Here is a 24,076-nt window from a genome sequence, read left to right as displayed (position 1 = left end):
GTATTTTTTAATCTCAAAAAAGCACACAAAATATACAGCAACAAGACAACAAAATTTTAAGTTCAGTGCAATTTTATCATAGGTGCTGAAAACAAATAAATAATATATTGGAAGAATATTACTGTAGTCTAAAGTTAAAAATACATTAATAGCTGGAATTTAAGTGGGTCTCCAGGAAAAGGGAAATAATTATACCAAAACCCAATACAAAAATGGACAAAGACTAGAAATAGGTAAATTATAATGATTATTACAGAAGACAAATTAAAATACATGTGAAATACAAGTGGTATTCCTTAAACTTATCAAAAAGTAACAAAAATAGAATATCAGATAACATCACATGCTAGAATATGAGAAAATAAAATCTTTACATGCTACTGACAGAAATATTCGGAGAAGACCTAATAAAATTAAATTAAATATACTATACACTAAAACTCATTAATTCTACTTCCAGGTTAGTCAGTGCAGTGTTGCCTTTATAGTGGTTACATACTCTGAAATATTTCACAGCAATAATAAACTAGAAGTCAATGCAGCAATTTGAATATCTTAAAAATACACTGTTGGCCTTTTAAACAAAGATGACTAGATTTACAACAAAATATATATATAATTTTATCATACTTTAAGTTCTGTGATACATGTGCAGTACATGCAGGTTTATTATATAGGTATACACATGCCATGGTGGTTTGCTGTACCCATCAGCTCATCATCTACATTAGGTATTCCTCCTAATGCTATCCCTCACTTAGCCCTCTACCCCACAACAGGTCCCGGTGTGTGATGTTCCCCTCCCTGTGCCCATGTGTTCTCATTGTTCAACTCCAACTTATGAGTGAGAACCTGCAGTGTTTGGTTTTCTGTTCCTGTGTAAGTTTGCTGAGAATGATGGTTTCCGGCTTCATCCACGTCCCTGCAAAGAATATATTTATATTATTTACAAGTTTATACACATAAAACCACACTGTAAAGGATAAGTACATATTCAAAAAGACCAAAGGATGTATTTAAAAACTGTAAAGGATAAGTACATATTCAAGGAGACAAAAGAATATATTTCAGATCAACAAGAAAAAGTGTTTATGGTAATAGAGAGGAAAAGGCAAAAGAACAGCATTGGTGAAGTGGGCAACAAGTAAAACAAGAGAGTCCTTCATGGAGCAATGTGAGCAGACCATGACCTGAAGAGAAGAGCTAATTTGAATCTCTGTATGTTTTCTAATTTTTTTTTTTTTTTTTTTTTTTTTTTTTGAGACGAAGTTTCGCTCTTGTTACCCAGGCTGGAGTGCAATGGCGCGATCTTGGCTCACTGCAATCTCCGCCTCCTGGGTTCAGGCAATTCTCCTGCCTCAGCCTCCCGAGCAGCTGGGATTACAGGCACGCACCACCATGCCCAGCTAATTTTTTGTAATTTTAGTAGAGATGGGGTTTCACCATGCTGACCAAGATGGTCTCGATCTGTTGACCTCGTGATCCACCCGCCTCGGCCTCCCAAAGTGCTGGGATTACAAGTTTGAGCCACGGCGCCCGGCCTGTTTTCTAATATTTTAAGAGAACATTTGGAAACATTTTACTTTGTAGAGTTTGTGATGCATATTTTTAAATACGACTGGTGAGAGAAAAAGTGGGAGCATTTTTGAAAAGTAATTTTAATTATCAAATGCTTTCTGACACTTAAGATATGACAAATACAAACTCATTCATATTACCAAGACTTGAACACTGGCTCATCACTGGAATATGCAATATCCCCACTATCACTATGAGGCAGAAGCAGAATGAGCCAGTTCTCACCAGTTTAGGTGCAGGCAACTGAAAACACTTGGGCAGTTTGAGATTGGGCTGAGCCTGAAAAAAAGAGAAAAGGAAAAAATCTTAAGGTGGGAGTCAGTAAACCAAAATTTCAAAACATGTGAAAAACACTAATATGAAAAAGTCAGTAACATTAGTATCAAATAAAATAAATGCAATAAAAACTTTAAAATTCTACAGTGAGTATGTTTAGAACATATAATTGTTCATACTATATTTGTTTCTCCTGTCTGAAGGAGCATTTTAATTCATATTCTGTGAACTCAGTTGTGACTAGATAGCTTGCTTTGCCAAAAAAAAAAAAAAATTAAGCAATAAAATCATAGAAAATTAGTGTAGAAGAGAAGCTTATTCAAACTCACACTCAGTGCAAAATTTCTCTAAGAGTCTCTTGCTTGAATTCTTCCTGTAATCTGTAACTCCTATCTATTTATCTATCCATTTATATATCATCTATCATTTATATATATATAGATATTTGAACTCAGATTCACCTCCTGACTTCTACACAATCATCCTGTTTTATTTCTTCAACAAAAAACAAAATATAACACTTTCTCACACATTGTAGTCCTTTGAATGCTTTAAAACAAATGTATCTCTTTTTTGTCTTCTGTTTTACTAATTAAACATCTCAACTTCATAGGTTTTCTTTATGAAGCACAGATGTCAGAAGTCTCACCATAATGCTTACCTATTTCCCAGATTGTTTAATGTGGAAATTTTAAAGCGAATGAATCCAACTTTTTTACCTTATCGGGAATAATTACACAAATTACTTTTTATCCCGGGACTACAATAGAACCCATTCTTGTTACTCATTTTCTTTTTTAACCATTTAAAGACACATCATGAAACATATGATCCTTATATTAGAGCAAACAAGTTAGAATATAATAGGAAAAAAATACTATGCTTATTTAGAAGTCCAAATAGAAATTCCAGCTCTGTCCCTCGCAGGTTATATGATTCCATGAGCAAGTTACTTCACAGTGATAGGCTTGGTTTATTCAGCCTTAATATGAAGATTTGAAAGATTTACTTCTATAAGGATTTATGGTACAAAGAATTATGCAAATAAGCTGAAGGAGTTAGAAATAATGATGGAATGTATTTCAAGAAAGCACTACAAAACTTTGAATCATACGTTTTGACAAAATAAATATTTAAGTGCAACTGTAGCAAAAGTGTGAATTATACTCATCCAGTTGCAGAGATTATTTTTGAAAAGACATGTCTCAGCACAGTCATTCTAATCTAGCTCATTTGGATTAACTCTCAAGGCAGGCAATAAAAAAATCCCTGCCTCTGTATTATTTTTCTTTGGTATTCTTTCTACTTCTGATGTGCCTGTATGATGTATTTAATTGAATGGAACTCAGTGATGGAAAGGATGTAATATTTTGTAAACTTGGTTGACAGTTTGCAATTGATGGGGAGTGTCTCCTGATAAAAGAGAAATCTGGCACTGGAAATCAATAGAATGAAAATGTGAGAAGCATGAAAACTTCACCTTATATGAAAGAATAGCTGATTTTTATTGGAATTAAAAGAAAAATGATTATTCTAGGTATGAAAATGTCATGTAATAACTTGATTACTGATGGTTACCTGAAAGTAATTTTTTACAGTGTTTTAATTTGTGTAAATATGCACACCATGGAAATATGTAGAAATGCAATGTGACAGAGCCAAAAAATGTGCATTAACATCCCCAGAATTCTATAAAAACAAACGAACAAAACCCTACTAATGCTCAAAAGCTACAACTCAGAAGCTGTGCTCAAATGATTTAAACAAGAGTTAAAATTTTGACTTTAAAAATATGTCATGACCAGCTCATCCAAGAAGGCAGCAAAGGATTTTAGATTATCAGGCCAAAGAACAGTGTCAAAGTCTCAGCTTCTTGAGTGACTAGAACTTGATCATTTCCTCAAGGAGAGACATTTGATGATAAAGGAGAGAGGGACACTTTCTCAGCCACTGAAGTACCTCCAAAAACTGATCCCTTACTCAGCCTTGAAAACAACAACAGGTGCACCCTGCCCTTTGAGTCAGGAGAAAAAGTAGCCACAAAATCCATAACCACTGTCACTGCTAGAGATGGGGACCTGGAGAATTCAAAATGGCATAAATAGTGTTGGCACTACGATAAAGATGTAGACAATTAATAATGCACCAGGCAGTTTCCTCTAACCCTCCCTAGCCTCCCATCAAAATGTAATGAGATCAATGAAATCAAACCAAGAATTTCAATTGACAAATAAAAAAAATAGGACTGGCTTTCAATTCTTTTCTCTGTTTGATATGATTAATGCTGTAATATATGAGAGAAGGCTACCTGGTAAATGGTTAAACCATGATTCACTTGGAATTTATGAAAAGATTTTTGTCATTTTGCAATGATGCTTTTCAAACTTGACCACAAAGTGTTGAGCTTGTCTTTGATAGTGCCCTGGAAAGCCTGTCTAAGGGAAATAGTGAAATATTTTTATCCAGCATGTAGTCAGCCCTGCTGTTTTCAATACCAAGGCAAAATGTTAGAACACCTTTCTCAACTTCAGATCAAAAAAATCATCTTACCTTACGGTCCCATGTGTTTCTTTTTCAAGCACTTTACTAATTCTGTTGAAATATATGTCCAAAGTAGACATTCTTATTAGTATTAATATTTCCATAATTGTATTATTCTTATAACAGCCTATATTTTTACACGTGTATTTACCAGTTTCCTCAATCTTTTAATCTCCACTCCAACTTCTTTATATAACAAAAAGTGCTGTAAAAATTGCCAGAGAAAACATTTTAAAACCCATGGATACCTAAAACTTTGCAAACCCTATTACAGTAAAACAGAACTTAGGCTTTCTGCTGCCACACGATGGAATTGTAAAAGTTAATATAAGCACCAGTAAATCAATCTTTTATTCTTAACAAATTAGTTGAGAGTAGGGAATGATTTATTTAAACAAATCCTAATGAATATCACAGAAAAAGAAAAAAGATTCCACTGTAGAATCCATATAAGTGTCATTACCACAAAGACAGACTAATACGAGAATCTATTTCTAAGCAACGCTTCCTTTTTAAGACATCATTTCCATAAGAACTTTCACTTTGAATTGAACTATCTCTGAATGTATATTAGTCATTATCAGTCCTTTATTTTTTTCTAAAGTCATTCAGAAAAAATAAGAAAAACCATCCTAATTAGTCTACAGGACAGTGACTTTTTACACATAAGGAAAATATTCATACTTTTAGGCTCTGATAGATAAAAGTTATTTAAATGGAAAGTCTGTGGTAAATGTAGTAGTAAAAATCCTAGAATCAATTATGATTAACATACACCTGAATTTAAATTATTAGGAATAACCATTATACACTGTGGAGTGGAAAGGCGAGATACATGCAAATGAGGAAGGAGACCCAGGCATCTGGGATTCCCTCCCGCTCCGTCATCCACTGTGCGTCTCAACAGAAGAGAGAGCAGGCCAGCTGATGCCTCCTGAATCTCCTTCTTGAAAATAACACGCTTGATGTTGGGGAAACTCTCTGGCAGACACTATTTTTAATTAAAACAAGATCAAACCAGAAACCTTTCCACATGTGAGTCCTAAAACTGTAAACCAGAACCCTTCATATGTGATTCCTAAAACTGTAAACAGAGACCTTTTCACATGTGAGTCCTAAAACTGTAAACCAGAACCCTTTCATATGTGATTCCTAAAGCTATAAACCTAAGATTCTTCCATGTGTAACATCTAAAGTATAAGCCTATATAAAGGCAGAACCTTCCTTTCTTAAATGAGCTGGGCTTTCAACAAATTACTGCCTGGTCTCCTGGCCAAATAAACTCTTCCCTCTTCCTTTATTCGGTGTTTGAGAGATCCGTTTCCCTCAGCCACTCCTGCTACCAAAGTAGCATTCTTAATTATCTACCTCCCATCCTGTCATTCGTTTTTTTAACACTTGATAAAATAGGACACAAGTATTTTTAATAGTATTTATGTATTGCAGAACATAGGAGGTGATAACCATTATTACAATCTCCGAACAACAAGCAACAATAGGATTTGTATGAAAGAGAGAGTTCTAAAAGAGTCATGTCTAGTATCCTTGTGTGGCTACTGCTAATGGAGGGTCAGGCAGGCCGTCTCTAAAGGCATCACAACGTTCATCAGGAGTGTGTCTGCATGTCACACATTTCTAAGCATTCTTCCAGAAAATTTCTGACTCTTGAGCACTCCTTATTTTCAATTGAAATAATATCTGACCTAGTTTGAAGTACAGAGCTTGCATTCAAGTAGGCTAAAAGCTTCCTGTCTTATCACCTTCCTCCTTGATGTGAACTGAGCAGAGACTCTTCATGTACAGCTCATTATCCCAAAGCTTCCTTCCAGGCAGGTAATGTGGTCATTATTTCTCAAGGAAGAGGGTTTTTTTGTTAAGTTATTTTTTCAGAATGGCATTTGATTTTAAGCATAGGCTTCCTAACTCTTATTCATTTCCTTTTCCTGGGCCAGAGGCCATTGGTAGGACAGTCAGAGAAATGCTGAAGAGAACTTTACTTCTTAAGAGCATTTAAGTCTAGGAAATATTGTCAGTAAAGGTATTCTAAAAATTGACAAAATACATTTCTGATGAGTATTATTTGCTAAACAAAATTCCAAGACTGCACGATTAGGTTTACTTATTAGAGGTTTTTGTGGGGTGGGTTTGTAAATAATGAAAAAAATGTTTTTAAGTGTTCCAGTTATATAATATTAACTATAAGAGTGCTAATCAACTTTTTAAAAAATGTGTTTATATATGTATAGAATGTATACTTATATCTATGCATGTATCTACCTCTCATTTTAAAGTGACTCATCTTTGTTATGTGTTTTTTAAATTCGCAACATGAGCTTTGGTTCAGTAGCTAAACTAGCTAAACTCAATGAACTATATCCGCTTACACATTTTTCTTGGTCATATACTTTTCTTTCTTTCTTTCTTTTTTTTTTTTTTTTTTTTTTTGAGACGGAGTTTTTGCTCTTGTTACCCAGGCTGGAGTGCAATGGTGCCATCTTGGCTCACAGCAACCTCCGCCTCCTGGGTTCAGGCAATTCTCCTGCCTCAGCCTCCCGAGTAGCTGGGATTACAGGCAGGCGCCACCATGCCCAGCTAATTTTTTGTATTTTGAATAGAGACGGGGTTTCACCATGTTGACCAGGATGGTCTCGATCTCTTGACCTCGTGATCCACCCGCCTTGGACTCCCAAAGTGCTGGGATTACAGGTGTGAGCCACCGTGCCCGGCCGGGTCATATACTTTTCATTTAATTGATTATCACTATTCAAGTTCATCTATTTATAATTCATTATTATTTCAGGAAGGATTTCATGAAGTTGTCTACTTTGCCAGAGGGAAAAATTAAACTTTTGATTACTTAAAAGAAAATTTGTTTATGCCAGAGAGTATCCAAATCTTACCTTTAGCTTTGCTTCACTGCTTTCACAAGCAAACTGTCAAGACCCTCCTATTATCATTCACCTCCCTAAATACTTACATATTATTTTCTCCTGTGTGTACTTTACTAGAATTATAGAGCAAATCAATCTAATCTCTGATGCTTTACAGTGTAATTCACAGGTTGGTTTCTGTTTCATGGAACACTTGTAAATGTGGATTGATCAAATACACTAGAAAACTTTAGACAAGAGAAACTTTGATTATATTAAATACATCATATAGATCTTATAATAAATATATCATATGGATCACTTTCTTATATCCATATCTATATATCAGTATCTATATCTCCATATCTGTATTCAGATACATAGATAAACATATGCCCTCTCAGCTTGCAGCACATAAGTAAAATTACCTATATTTCAGTCATTTACTCACTTATCTTTCAGGTAATCTAAGCTATTTTGTGTGTGCCCATGTGTGTGTACCTTTCTGTTGTTATCATGTAATTTATTTTGGTTTATAGCTCAATAGGTAAAATATTCTATCATTTAAGGCATTAATTAATATATGTATTACTGGGCCTGTAATCCCAGCACTTTGGGAGGCCGAGGCAGGGGGATCACGAGGTGAGGAGATCAGATCATCCCAGTCAACATAGTGAAACCCCATGTCTACTAAAAATACAAAAATTAGCTGGGTGTGGTGGAGCATGCCTGTAGTTTCAGCTACTCAGGAGGCTGAGGCAGCAGAATCGCTTGAACCTGGCAGGCAGAGGTTGCAGTGAGCCACTGCACTTTAGCCTGGTGACTGAGCAAGACACCATCTCAAAATAAAAGAAAGAAAAAAAAATGCATTACCAGGCTAGGAGCAGTGGCTCATACCTGTAAACCCAGCACCTTGGAAGGCTGAGGGGGTTGATCACCCGAGGTCAGGAGTTTTGAGACCACCAGCCTAGAGAACATGGTAAAATCCCATCTCTACTAAAAATACAAGAATTACTCGGGCTTGGTGCAGCATGCCTGTAATCCCAGCTACTCGGGAGGCTGAGCAGGGAGAGTCACTTGAACCCAGAAGGGGGATATTGCAGTGAGTGGGGATGATGCCATTGCACTCCAGCCTGGGCAACAGAGCAAGGCTCCATCTCAAAAATTTTATTTTCAATCAACTTTATTGTAGCTAATGAGAAATACCACATGGATATGAGAGGAAAAATAATTTCAGAGCATGAAGGGGATATGCTGGCAGAGTGGTGAGGGAAAGGGACAACCAGCTTGTGGCTGGGAAGTGGAACAATCATAAGAAAATAACCACAAACATTGGTACAGTTCTTTAGCATCCACAAAGAACTTGGAGACACATTTTGGACTAGAGAAGGTGGATATCTGGGGGTTGGGGAAGGGTGGGTAGAGAGAAAATATAGTAAGAGACCACTCAAAAAGAAGACAATAGAGCCTGTTAGGGAGCAGCACTTACTGAACCCAATGACAACGCCACTCGAGGCCCAAATATGTCCATAATAATTAATGCTATATAGATACGTGAAATCTTTATGATTTTACCACCAAAGCTAATAGACAAATTGAGCTTTTATGCTGCTAACTTGCTTCTTTAAAACGGGTTCATGTTCACACTTTGGGACTAAACACTTCCCTCTTACCTCCATCCCACTTTAGGAAAACATACGTTTACATTTGGTTTGAATCAACATTTAGTTCTTTTTACTTTGCTTCTCTCAGCTGCCAGTATGAGGAGTTTCTGTGGGGGAGCTAATCATCACATCTTGCTTCGCTCACATCCACCAGCCTGGTCCATTCCAGCCTGTGTTCCAAAGTCCAAGATGACTTCGGTGGGAGCTAAATAATAAATACTGTGACATTCATATTCTGTTTCTTATAATGTTTTATCCTTTCTTATTTGGCAAAGTCCCTGGTACATAGTAGGTGATTGATTTATATTGACAATGAGCTGAATAAATGGAAAACTCTGAACTTTCTAAAACATTAACCTTATTTTTTGTCATCAGTGAACTAAAACCTTTCATCATTTACTAGTTCACCCAGAATTATATTCATATTCTTGTTTAATATTTTTCTCTTATAATTAGTATAATGCCAGTTTTGTTCTGTTTTGGCTTTTTTTTTGTATTGGCTTTATTTTTATTTTATTCTTTTTTGTATCAAGAATTTCTATTGCCTTTCTAACCGCATTAAGAATCTAATCAAGTATTTTCAACTATTCTATTGTTTTGAGACTTTTACTTACACCTTTTTTGCAAATTTTCTTTTCTTATAAAGTAACATGTTTTTCTTTGAATATTTAAATTCGAAACTCCATGAATCACTTATTATATTCATCAAACCTTAACGTAATCAGTAGTTGTCACAATAAGGATTTTGAAACTATACCAGAGGAAGGAATGAATTTTCTCCCATTTCTAAGGTATTGTTCTACATTCTACTTTGCTAATGTATGCACATATTCCTCCATGGGAGGTGGGGAAGTAGTGGTCTGCCTCTTTTTCAAGGGACTTGTTCATTTGATGTGTTTTCTCTATCTTCCATGTGTAACTTTTTCCTTTCAATCCATTAGGCATCTTTCAATACTTATTTGATTTAAACTTGTTTATCAGGCCAGTCCCTCTCCTAAGCATGAGAACAAAATGTCCAATAACCTACCAGACCTCTGATGTGAATATCCCATAGATATAATTCATCATAAGATGTCAGCAAAATGGTCTGGCAATTATCCCCCCATATATTTTGACTAGATAGACTGAAGAAGTATGCTGAAGAAGTCAGTGGGGACTTCTTTCTATGGAGAAAAGGTAAGCTAGGGATCCCTTGCAGCCCCCATTGCTACTACAAATGCCAAGAGCCCTTGCTATAGGATAGATCCCCAGTCCTCACAGAACCCAATTCCAGTTTGGAGGTTAACTGTGAGTTTACCCAGCTGTGTTACCTCAAAGTAGGAACCCATCTTCATTAACCTTCACTCTCACAACCTTAGTTGCTATGGCTCAGCGCCATTTTGAAATTGAACACACTCCTATAGTATGCCTAGCCCTGGGGACCAGTGGCAGCTGACTCTCTCAATTTCTGAGGCCCTGCCACAATCCTATCATGTTCACATAGGTGCCTGCTGCATTACATGAGGCTGCACAGAAAATGCGTCAGAAAGAACTACTGAGGCCTCAGTGTTCAAACCCACACAGCATCCCCACACCAGGTGAACTTCCATGGTAGGGAATCCACCAAAGAGCTCTCCAGCGACCCCAACTGCCTACACATGTGCTGCAGAGCTGGCTGGCCCATCAAGCCCACATATACCCAAGCTCAGCCCAAAAGCCAGTCCAGTGGTGGCACTGTCAACATAATCAGACTGCCACAGGGTTGCCTGGCACCAGTGTGCCTATTTGCACACCAGAGTTGACAGTTTGGCAACAGCAAAACCTCCTCAAAGAGACAGCTACATAGCCACCTGTTGGGCTGTGCTCACACACATCCAATCCTGCCATGAAAGCAAGTCCAGTGGTGGATACCACCTCCTGGGAGATCCTGCCACATAGCCCATTGATCTTCTATGCCTAAATGCACCTGGCTAGACAGTCAGCCCAGCACTCCTACCCTTAGAAAAACCATGCCAACACCATTACAATTTCTTATAACCTAGCCCCCTGAGATAATCACAGTTGTCATTGACAAGGATTTCAGCTGAAGGAACTATATGGAGACGATGTCACTGAGGCCACCCAGAAACAAAGCCAATGCATAATACCTGACAGATCACCTAAGACAATAGATACAGGAAAATATCTCTCACTATGAAAACTCCTTCTTTAAACTGGAGAAAAAACAAGAATTCCACTAGATGCATAGATATCAACATGGGACTACAAGAAACATAGAAAAGTAAGAAAACATGACACCCCCAAAGGAACACAGTAAGTCTCCAGTGACAGATCTGAAAGAAAAGAACATTAACAAGATGATTTAGAAGGTGTTCAAAATAATAATGTTAGGGAAACTCAGCAAGAAACAAGAAAACAGAAACAATTCAAGTAAATCAGAAAAACAACATATGATGTGAATGATAAACTCAACAAAGAGATAGATTTTATTTTAAAAGAACCAAGCAGAAGACCTTGAGCTGAAGAATTCAATGCATTAAATAAAAAATATAATAGAGGATTTCAACAATAGTGAAGATCAAGCAGAAGAAATAATTTCTGAACTTAAAGATAGGTCTTTTGTAGCAACCCAGTCAGGCAAATATGAACAAGAAAGAAGAGTAGAAAAGAATGAAGAAATGATATGGAACTCTTTGGACATCATTAAACTAACAAATATTTGCATTATAGGAGTGGTTGAGGGAAACATATGAAAAAAGATGGAGAAAATGTATTCAATTAAATAACAGCTGAAAAATTCTTAAGTATTGAGAGAGATATGGACATCCAGATTCAGAAAATTCAAGAGTTTCCAATTAATTTGCCATGAAGATATTCTGTAGGATATGTTATAATCAAACTATGAAAAGTCAAATACAACAAGAGATTTCTAAAAGCTTCAAGAGAAAACTATGAAGTCATATATAAGGGAATCCTCATTGAACTATCAGCAGAGGCTGGACGCAATGGCTCATGCCTATAATCTGAACAGTTTGGAAGGCCAACAAGGGAGGATCACTTGGGGTGAATAGTTTGAGACCAGCCTGGTCAACATGGAAAAATCCACTCTCTACTAAAAATACAAAAATTAGTTGGGCCTGCTGGTGTGCACCTGTAATTCCACTTACTTAGGAGGCTGATGCATGATAATCACTTGAACCCAGGAGGTGGAGGTTGCAGTGAGCCAAGATCACAATACTGCACTCCAGCCTGAGTGACAGAGTGAGAAACAAACAAACAATCGACATAAAGGGAGAGATATACTGCAAAACAATAATAGTAGCAGACTTTAACACCTTACTTTCAACAAAAGGCACATCATCTAGACAAAAATCATCATCAACAGCAACAACAACAAAAGTAGAGTTAAGCTATACCAGACAAAATAGACCTAACAGACATTTACAGACTATATCATCCAACAGCTGCAGAATACACATTTTTCTCAACTGCACATGAAACATTTTCCAAGATAGATCACACATTAGGCTACAAAACAAGTTTAATATATTTTAAAAGATATAAATCATATCAAGTACTTTTTCTCTGACTATAATGGCATAAAACTAGAAACTAAGAAGACAGACTTTGACAATTTTACATGTACAAAAAAATTAAAACACATGCTCCTGAACAACAAGTGAATTAATGAAGAAATTAAAAGAAAAATTTTAAATATTCTTTGGAAAGCAAAAATGGAAACACATTATGCCAAAAACCAGCAAAAGCTGTTAGAGAGAAATGTATATCAATAAAAATTTACATCAAAAAAGAGAAGGATTTCTAATAAATGATCTCACTGTACTTGAAGGAACTAGAAAAACAAAAATAAACTAAACCTGAATTGGTGTAAGGAAGGAAATAATAAGGCTTAAAGCAAAATTAAACAAAATAGAGATTTAAAAATAATTCAAAAGATCAACAAAACTAATTTTTATCAAAAGATTTCAAAAATGTAGGAAGGTAGAACACTTCCAAAACACATTTTTACAAAGGCAACATTACCCTGATTTCAAAACTGGACAAGGACGCAGCAAAAAAAGAAATCACAGCCCAGTATCCCTAATTGAACATAGCTGCAAACATTCTCACAAAGATGTTAGCTAAGCAAATTTAAAGTCATATTAAAAAGATTATTCACTATGATTCAAGTGGGATTCATCCCAGGTTTGATTTAACATGCACAAGTCAATACATTTGATATATCACATTAACAGAAAGACAAAATCATACAATCATTTAAATAGATGCAGAAAAAGTATTTCACAAAATTTAACATCCCTTCATAATAAAAATTCTAAACAACTTATGTGCAGAAGATATATATACAACTCAACACAATAAAGGTTAGACTTGACAAACCCACAGCTTATATCCAAACAGGGAAAGGCTCAAAACCTTTGCTCTGAGATCAAGAACAAGACAAGAATGCCCATTTTTATCTCTTGTATTTAATACAGTGTTAGAAATCATAGCCAAAGCACTTCATCAAGAGAAATAAATAAAAGAAATCCAGACTGGAAAGGAAAAGGTGAAATTGCCCCTGCTTGCGGATAACATAATTTTATATGCATAAAATCCAAAAGACTCCACCAAAAAAAAAATCCTGTTAGAACTAGCAAGTAGATTTAGTGAAGCTGCAGGACATAGAACTAACATAATAATCAATAGCATTTACATACACTAATAGTGAACTCTGAAAAAAGCCATCCCCAAAACATTTCCACTTACAATAGCTGTAAAAAATAAAATATCTAGAAATAAACTTAAGGAGGTAAAAAGATCTACTCTGAAAACTATATACTTATTGAAAGAAATTGAAGAGGACACAAATCACAATGATATCACATATTCACAAAGAATTAATATTGCTAAATGGTTATATGACCCAAAGCGATCTACAGATTTAATATAAACCCTGTCAAAGTACCAATTACACTCTAGAAAAATAGGGAAAAAAGTCCTAAAATTTTTATGAAACAAGAAAAGATCCCAAATAGCCAAAGCAATCATCAGCAAAAAAAACAAAGCTGAAAGCATCACACTACCTAACCTCAAAATACACTATAAAGCCATAGAAACCAAGATAGCATATTACCGTCATAAGAGCAGACACATACATAGACCAAAGGAACAGAATGGAGAGCCCAGAAACAAATTCACAGGCCTACTGCCAGCTGATTTTTGGCAAAGGTGCCAAGAACACACATTTGGTAAGGAATTATTTCCAAAAATGGTGATGGGAAATGGGATATACATATGCAGAAGAATGAGACTAGTCCTCTGCCTCTTGCCATATGCAAAAGTAAACTCAAAGTGGATTGAAGATGTAAGTGTCATAACCTAAAGCTATAAAACTACCAGAAGATAGTATAGGAAAAATACTGGGCAATGGAAAAAGAGAAAATAGGAAAGGTTGATCAGTGTGTATAAAGTCACAATAAAACAGGAGGAATAAATTTTGATGTTCTATTGCACAGTAGAGTTCTTTTGCATAGTAGGTGACTTGGTTAACAGTAAAATCTTGTATATTACAAAATAGCTAGAAGAGAGAATTTTGAATGTTCTCACCACAAAGACAGTTGCATAAGGTGATGGATACTAACTATCCAGATTGCATTATTATATAGCATAGATATGTATCAAAACATCAAATTGCATCCCATAACATGTACAATAATGAATAAATATATATTTTAAGAAAACCTTATGTGTGCGTTACCTTTTATATTACAAGTTTACTCTGCTTCCTCTTAAACCTTATTTATTGCTACAAAATGCCTTTTTCCCATTTCCTTAGTGAACCAAATAGTTTTATGAGCTCTCCCAGCTCCAGATCACTGATTGTACGTTATTCTTCTGCCAGGAACACTTTGTCCTATCTGAATCTGAACTTCACAGAGATGACTCCTACCTATCCTACATGCTTCATCTTTGATATCATCTAGTCTTAGAAGCCATTCTCTTTTCTGTGTTCAGATTAGTGGCCACCTCATCTTTGTTTCTGCTGCACCTAGAACTTGACAAATTTAACATTATAAAGCACTTGCAAGTCTCTTCTTTATACTTCCCTCAATATCATATGCTCTGGAAAGGTAGGATCCACCTCTGCCAGCCTCACAGTTTAATCCCTGTGGTGGCTAATGTGTGTGGTAAAAGGGCTCAATATGTCTTGTTAAAGAAATGGATTTGCAATACACCGTAGAACTTCTAAGAGACTCACTAACTTTAAATGTGAATTTCAATAATGTTGATTAACATTCTATAACCCATTTGATGTGGAGTCATTCTCATGAAACAAAATTTAAAATTTTCATTATACATAGAGGAAATCAGATTCAATTAATGTTTGTGAAAATCATAGTAGGTACAAAACACTGCATGCTACCCTCAAATATATAAATTCCCTCAAGTTCCCTGAAACAGCTAGTAAGAAAAATGCCATATATAATAAATAACAGTGCAATAGACAATGCCGTGCATGCTATGAGAAAATTCACAAAAATATACAACTACAGAGAAGAGAAGAGATTATTGTAACATATTAGTGCACTTAGCCACTTAATAATCCAGACCAGCAAGACAATTACTCTGAAAACGAAGCCCAGTTTTACCATTATGAATGTAAAGATCAAGACTCAGGATAAAGAAGGCACAGCCTCTGACTAACAGAGGTTTATTTCTGAAGACAAGCAGCTAGAATCGGCCATAGTTTTCTGATTATGACGTGCAGAAAGAGTCAACGCTGCACCTGATCCTGCATCTGAGAGATAGCCATCAATTCAACCTTATATTCGCAATGTCAAATGATGCATTACTCTGCCCTGCAGCCGTTCACCCCATTTAAGTAAAGAAATTTCCACTTTTGGTAATAATTAAACCTGTTTAAAATGTTAATGAAGGTGCTGTTGTTTCACGGCAGCCCCCCAAAAAAAAGACCTTGAGGAAGGAAAGTCTATTATTCATATTTTTTAAACATAGTATCTTACCGGGAATTGGTATTTCTGAAGCACATTTAAAACATAATCCTAGAGTTCTTTGACCTATTTTCATCAAGAAATGGGGTCATTATCCCCACACCTTGAATCCACACAGACTCATGCCTGATTTAACCAATAGGATACAGCAGAAGTGATTCTATGTACATGCGGAGGCTAAGCCATAAAAGGTCAACTAACTACCTGTTAGTTCTCTTGGAAAACTCAGCCTCTTAACTTCCCTTCTTAGGATGCTCCCTCTCATAACCCTACAGCCATTTGTCAGGACACATGGACAGTGTCTCAGCTGAGAGCAGACATTTGATTAAGGAAGTCTCCAGGATGCTCAGACATTTGAATCTTCCCAAATGAGGCTCCAGTAATTGTGGTAATAAACATTTATTCCCTGTCCACATTCCTGACTCACAAAATCTGTAAGTATAATAAATAGATATTGTTTTGTATTGTTGACTTTGAGGTGGTTTGGTACACAGTAATAGACAACCAGAAAAAAAATAAACACAAATTCAGAGGCAGAGAGGATAGAGTGACAGAAAGAGAGACAATTGCAGAAAGAAGGAAGAGATGAAGGAAGGAATGAGGGCAGAAGGGAAGGAAATCAAATAAGTTGGAAAAGCAGGAAGGGGAAAAGTGAATAGTGGGTATGACTTGAATAGTGGGTAATTTTTAGACAAAGAGAGTTGTAAGAGAAAAGGCATACCAGATGAGTCAGTTAGCAGTCAGCTAAAAAACAAAAGCCACTTTCCATATATCAAGTATGACATGTTTAATATAGGAAACACAGGCTTATGCAGCCAATGGAAAACCTGGAATCAAAAAATAAAGAAGCCACTGGCATTAGATGGAGGTGGGGAGAATTCTCACAGGCATGCCATTCACATGTTTGGCTGAAACTGTGCTGGAAGAATAATAACTCTGCTTTCTCTTAAGCCTTCTAAATCTTGTATTTGTACTTCTTGGCAAACTTCTAAATTAGAATCATGCAGGGAAGAGAATTCTGGGATATGTATTTGGTGGCTTCATTTCTGCATTAAGTCAAAAGTGATGTCAGTGACACTGAGGTCACACAGGGCAACTTAAGATTAGTAATGAAAAAAGGGAAGCTGGATCACCTGAAAAAGATTTTAGTGAATGATATGATGAAAGTGAGACAAAGAGAGGATTAAGAAGGGTACAGAGATTTCTAGATTATAAGGTTATTTAAATGATGTCAGTGAAACCTAAGACTGTAGGAAGCTGAACAGACTGTATTTTGGATGAAGGGGATATGATAAAATTTCTGTTACATGTGAAAAGCATGTAGAACACCTTGTTGGATATATCTAGAAGGCGGTTGACATACTGAGCTTAGAAATGCTCAGACCTAGCTGTATAAATGTGGGAACCAACATTTTATGCCACCTGAAATCACGGAAGCAGATGAGACAACCCACAGAGACACAGGTGGGCAAGAATACAAGAACACTAAAGGCAAATTCCTTGGTTAATCCAGGAAAGTGGAAATGAGGAGCATCTAACAAACAGAGAGGCAGAAGTAGAACAACAGATGCAAATGACGCCATGAAATACAAAGAGGTCAAAAACAAACGGTTTGAAAATCGGTAACCCGGAAGAGGTGAAATAAAACCTACTGAGATATTGAAAACAGAAGGATTAGTAAAAGGGCTTAATATTTCTTTCTGCTTTTTCAAATTGTGATTCCATTAGCCTGGATGAAGCACATTTTTTCTCCTCTTCTTCCTGGCTAACCTCTGCTCACACTTACTCTTGCCCACCTGCTACCCCCACTGAAATGCAGTTGTTCTACTGTCCTCAGATAACACACTGTACAATTCTCTGTCATGCATTTTATTTAATACCCTAGATGGCTGATCTTATTTATTTTCTTAACAAAAAATACAGGCTATTGGAAGCAAGGATGCTACATGTCTTTTTAAATGGGGACAGTATTTGGTACACTGTAGATGCTTCTAGATTACACTTCACAGCCTCTTGATTAGAAATGAGAGAAGTTGATTGGAAGAGACTTATCTCAAATATATCTGATGATAGTAATTTTACCTGAAGAAGAACTTAAGCAAACACAATTAGGAAAAATTATAGCTCATCAGTCAAGTGCTCATAGTGAGAGTGGGCTTTAGGGAGAGACAAAAAAAGAGTAAATGCCTAATTTTGACTTTTAATGTGATGTTCCCTGGTTGTCTGACCACCAACTTCTGGAAAATTCCCATAATCAGCATATTTCTTATATGCCTCTAATTTGTGTTTCCAAGTTTTCCTTGGCTGCCTCACTCCTGGCTTGCTGCCCTAAAATGTCCCACTGCCTTATGGAACACTGCTCAGCACATAAATCAGTGACACTTTGTTTCCCAGCATGAGTACTGTGAACAGTTTACTCTTTGAAGAACCTCAAAGTGAACTGAGGAGATCAATGGGTCCCACTTCCAAGGAAGTGAATGATGTTTTATCTCTAGTGGTTTGTTGCTAATTTTTTTTTTAAAGATAGCCAGAAAGAGAACCTCCCAGTTATTCTCAGTATGAATTGTGTAATAACTATCTGTGATAAAAATACATACCATTTAATTCTGTTTTTCTTGAAGGTGACCTAACAATACCTTTCAATGAAAGTCTGGGGACCAAAATTTAAATCAGTTCCAATCATCTCAATAAATATTTATTATTTCAATAAATAGGTACTATACTGATTCCCAAGAGTACATGGACCCCACCTGCATATTTCTTACAGTCTAGCAGGGAAATAAAACTGAGTTTTAATTCTCAAATAGCTTGGTTTGTTCAGGCTGCTATAACAAAATACCATAGGCTGGGTCTCCTATAAACAACAGAAATGTATTTCTCACATTCTGGAGGCTGGGGAGCTCCAGATCAAGGCCCTGACAGGGGCAATGCCTAGGGAAGATGGTGAGGGCCATCTTCCCACTGTCTTGTCACATAGCAGGAGAAATGAAGGACATCTCTGGAGTCTCTTTTATACAGGCTCTGCCCTCATGACCTAATTATCTCTCAAATACCCTACCTTCAAATACCATAGCATTGGGGATTAGGTTTTAGCATATGAATTTTGAAGGGACAGAAACTTTCAGTGTATAACACAAAATAAATAAATGACAGTATAAAGGACAAAAGTTTTTAACATATTGATTTGATGATTGAATAGTCTGCTCTAAAAAAGTGACTTTAAATTTTTGAACTGACTCTATTCACTCTAAAAATCTCAGCAATGTTCTTACATGAGCAAGGAAATTGTTGAAGGGGTCCTCAAACTTACCTGTTCCTTTCGTTCACTTACCCTATTTCTAAAATGCCATATGATCATTCCCCTGCTTAAACATGTTCAGTGGCTTCCTGTCACCCAAAGAATAAGCATAAATTCTTCAGCTGTGGGTTAAAGAAGCCTATGAGTTCTTTGTTTCTTGTCATTATTAATCATTTAGCTACTAACTATGAGCTTCTAGCTCCATTTCTGCCATACAGCCTACCCGCCCTGATGGACACACCACATGTACACAAACATTTCGCACTTCATAATCCCAGACTGAGAGTTCCCTGAAAGTATCATGGTGATTCACAAAGTCTGCCTTGCACAAACTATTCCCATTGCACAAAAGGCTGTCTCTGCCAGTTCTGCTTCTCCCCTTCCTTCTGCCACTCCTAAATGCCTCTTCCTTCTTTTAGACGTTCCTGCTGGTCCTTCTATACCCTCTAGGAATGTTGGAAGGGATCCTACTCCCTTTTACTGTGTTCCTGTGGACTCTTCCACATCCTTCTGTGTCAGTATTGGCCACACTAGGTATGTTCATGGATCTCCTCTACAAGACTACAAGAGTTTTAATAGCAGACACAGTTTGCTGTGTTATTTTGACATCCATAATATATAAACCAACACCTAACATGGTACATGCTCAATATATTCAATAAAGCATTTATTCATAAAAATGTGTCATTAACAATAAATATTTTACCCAAAGCAATGATGCTCAAAATAAAAGAGTAGTAACACAACATTATTTTACATTAGTTTGGCAGGAACTGAAATTCTATTTCTATTTTAAAAAGTCATGTATCAGAAGGTAATCCAGGGCTCAGCAGGTGCAAAGGTGTAATTACGATTCTTGAGAAGCATTAGTAGTAGAAGTAGCTTTTTTTTCCCCCTTGCTCAGTGGCTAGAGAGATAAACTTGTTTTAAATACTCTGGCCTTATGAGGCTGTACATTATACTACAGACTAACATTTGGTTGGTCCTTTAAAATAATGTCATTTATAAACATAACCTTGCACAACACTAAGCTGAGAATTAATAGATCAAGCCACATTTACTGCAAACCTGAAATCTTATAGAATTTCCATGTTTTAATTAAAAATATATATTTTACAATTATCTTACCACGATCTGCACTCAGATCACAACCTGTAATAGTTCCTGATTTTTATGGCTGGTTTTGTGTGGCATACCTAATGTACAATGAAGTCTTAAATGCTTGCTTAATAAGGAATTTTAAATACAGATTATGTGATTCTTCCTTCGCAATGCTTTCTGCCTAATGCCCTTGTTCTGCAGGGAATTTCATTAGCATGTGCCCTGATCTTGTCCTCCAAGCCTTCATTGCTTCAGACAAGCATGGGTTTAATTGAGAGAAAACCAAGCTGTGACTGTGACTCAGGTTTAAAGGCTGTATCTCTGAGCAAATTAAATCCTGTAGAATGACTGAGTGTTCTGTTCCATACTCTTCTGATTTAATGCTGCATATTAATTGTTGTTCTCCTATCTTCTACTCTGTGATTGTTTTCCACAGGATCCTATTGAGGGTGATTGATGTTCAGATAAATTTGTCGGTTTCATATAGAGAAAAAAAGATTAACATGTGCTAGTAAGAACACTGGGTTACAAGATTTTAGATTAACCCAAATATTAACACAATATTAACACATGCTTTGGCAGATTTAAAAAGGAAGAGTGTGGTAAATAAAATAAAAGCTGATAATCAAGAAAAAGAATTCTGTTTTCTTGAGGATAGTTTCTAATATCTCCCTTTATAACATATGAACAGCTGTGACTTTTGGTTGATCAGTTAACCCTTGATCATGCTCATAGACACTTGGAAAGAACTGAGGAGAAACCCAGATTTTTAAGTGTTTATTCCCACAACCACCTCACCTTCATGTAGAACTGGAAGGTTCGGCAGGACAGGAGGAGGAGCCATACCTTGCAATGATTCGAGGCTCCAAATGTGTTTCTTGAATTTCAATTTTACTCTAACATTTAAGTTTACTTAGAACAAGTGCAAAGCTATCAATTTTTTTTTTTTTTTTTTTTTTTGAGACAGAGTTTTGCTTTTGTTACCCAGGCTGAAGTGCAATGGCGCGATCTCGGCTCACCGCAACCTCCGCCTCCTGGGTTCAGGCAATTCTCCTGCCTCAGCCTCCCGAGTAGCTGGGACTACAGGCGTGCGCCACCATGCCCAGCTAATTTTTTTTTTTTGTATTTTGAGTAGAGACGGGGTTTCACCATGTTGACCAGGATGGTCTCGATCTCTTGACCTCGTGATCCACCCACCACGGCCTCCCAAAGTGCTGGGATTACAGGCTTGAGCCACCGCGCCCGGCCAAAGCTATCAATTTTTAAACGAGTCTTCATTTTTCTTTTATTATTATTATTATCATTATTACTATTATTAAGCACTTCTATAAATAGCTCAAAACTTTCTGAAATGAGGCAGAACATAAAAACGGAAAACGATGAAAGAAAATTCATTCAATGTTTTCACAGACGGAGAAAAAGAAAATTGGTGAATTCATTTTTGTAATTATGTTTTTATTTACTTCATATTATCAGAGTTTCATTTAACTGAAGTCTTTTGCTTTGTGCAGCTAATGGTTTGGATTAAATGTATTTGCCAAACCGGACTCCTTAGGGTGAAGCAAATGCTAAGGTTTCACAAGTGAAATCCAACTACATCTTTATTAACTAAAGGCCATTATTAAGGATACATTTTTTGCTTAAAAAAAAAAAAGTCATCTTGGGTATGATGCTAATCTAAAACCTACTTCATAATTTTACTTTTTTTTTCTTTTCCCTTCAGACATCAGCCAGCTAAAGTTGTTACACATACATTAATTACACCAATTACTCCCAACTGTATATGTACACGCATTCAAGACTTGATTATCTGAGCTAAAAGAAGTGGTTACGCATGGCACAAATAATACAAATAAGCAAAAAATTCGAATCCCATGTACATTGAATTAATGAATGCATTATATATTTGTAGCACAGCTAAGTTACCTCATTATGCTTTGCTTAATCTAATAATGCAATTACTTTGCATTTTCTTATTCCACCCCGGTAATGACAGGGAAAACAGGTCCAGATTTACAACAGGAACTGAAAAAATTCAGCCAAGTTAAGGATTTGGTGATAATCTTCTATTTCTTTTCTATTTTCAAATTTGTATTTTGTATTTTTGTAGCTAAACATTCCCCATAACATTGCTTTAATATCCTACAATCTCTAACATATGCAGAAACATTATCCTCACAGGTATCACAGTAAAAATTGATCCATTCATCTCTTGTGATTAAAAGAAGCTGGATGGAAGCCAGTTCTTACCTAAGAGTAATTCCAACTTTCATTTCCCTGGAGTTTAGGGAGGTACTTAGTTCTTTGAATTCTTCTTTATAGAAGTTTTCTAGTTTAGATCACTCTTTGTAAGACAGCATGGTGTAATGCAGTAGTTCTCAAACTGTAGTGTGCAAAACAGAATAAGTTAGACAATTCGTTGAAAGACAGATTGCAGGGCTTCCACCCACAGGTTTCTAATTCAGTAGGTCTAGGAAGAGGTCCAGTAATTTGCATTACTAACACATTCTCAGGTGATGCTGATACTGCTAGTTTGAGATATCACTTTGAGACTCACTAGTGTAAGGGTTAAGTTTAAATCCAAATTCAGCGCTACAAGCTATGTGACCAGGGTAATATATTTAACCTCCAACCTCAGCTTTCTTATTTGAAACCTAGGGATAATAATAGCAACCCGTATCTAGGTGATGAAAATGAGTTATATGTTTAAAATGTTTATAAAAATGCCTGAAACCTACTAAGTACTGAATTAGTATTACTGTTGTTCTTGTTCTTTTTGCTTACAAGCACACGTCATCCAGTATAATCATAAATGAATTAACATCAAAGAAAGAAAAAAAATGTCTTTGTCTGAAACAGTTGGCTGAGTGCTGGACACTGGGCGAGAAAGAATGTTGATAGGCTTATTCTCCAGAGTGACCTGAAGAGGAAGATTCCAGGGAAGTATGTGAGTCTTGAATATATTATGATGGATCATCACAAGGCAAGAAAAGAATGCATGAAAGAGGTAGAAGAAAACCTTTTATTTCTCTTTGATATGCCAATGCTAGGCTCATATTAGAGATTCAGTGGATATGAGTTATATGTCTAATATTTGTTTCTTAAGTCTCGAGCTAGAATTGAGCATACAAATGTGAGCAAAAACAGACATGTTCTCTGTTCTCCTAGAGCTAAAAATTAAGTTTTCAAATTATATAAGACCATGTAGAAGAGCAAACGTGGCAAATGCCAGAGGGATTTACTGTTTTCAAGAAATCAGGAGACAGTTCTCTGAAAAAAACTAAGGATTGAGCTGAAGTATGAAGGACAGACAGAGTAGGCAGTATAGCTGCAGGCGGTACAGCTGCAGCCTTAAACATGGTAAGTTAAATAAATAAATATTTTTAGTAAATTTTTAACATGGCAAGTTAAACAAATAAAAATTTCCTAGTAAATTTCTTTAAAATTTCTGAGGTAGACAGATAGACAGAATATAGATAAATATTTCCTCAAGGCCCATTGAGTGAATCTATTACTAATAAGCAATATAAAAATAAATAATTCAAATTTGAATTTGATTACTATAAATGACTACATCTAAAATAATGCTTTCATGGCAAGTTATAGAAAATTCAAATTTTTAAATAGATAGGAACTAAATTTCCTTACACAGAAGAATTCTGGAAATGGGTGACTTCTGGGGCTGTTGGTTCAGTGGCTTGTCACCTGGAGACCTGTGGCTCTGGAAAGCTCTGGTCTTTCCATCCTGGTTGA

General features: G+C 36.1%; 1 long non-coding RNA gene across 1 annotated transcript; it reads right to left on the bottom strand.

The window, feature by feature from the left end:
• Window positions 1–143: 143 nt before the first annotated feature.
• LOC144577108 (uncharacterized) lies at window positions 144–22,705 on the bottom strand. Its single transcript, XR_013520400.1, has 3 exons — window positions 22,574–22,705; window positions 1,804–1,857; window positions 144–922 (listed from the first exon to the last, which is right to left on the bottom strand). It is a non-coding gene; the product is annotated as an uncharacterized LOC144577108 (long non-coding RNA).
• Window positions 22,706–24,076: the final 1,371 nt, after the last annotated feature.

The sequence above is a fragment of the Callithrix jacchus genome, chromosome 7 (genome assembly GCF_049354715.1).
Source record: "Callithrix jacchus isolate 240 chromosome 7, calJac240_pri, whole genome shotgun sequence".
In the NCBI taxonomy this organism is placed as follows: Eukaryota; Metazoa; Chordata; class Mammalia; order Primates; family Cebidae; genus Callithrix; species Callithrix jacchus.
The sequence above is the reverse complement of the archived record's forward strand: the minus strand, read 5'-3'. Positions and strand labels throughout refer to the sequence as shown.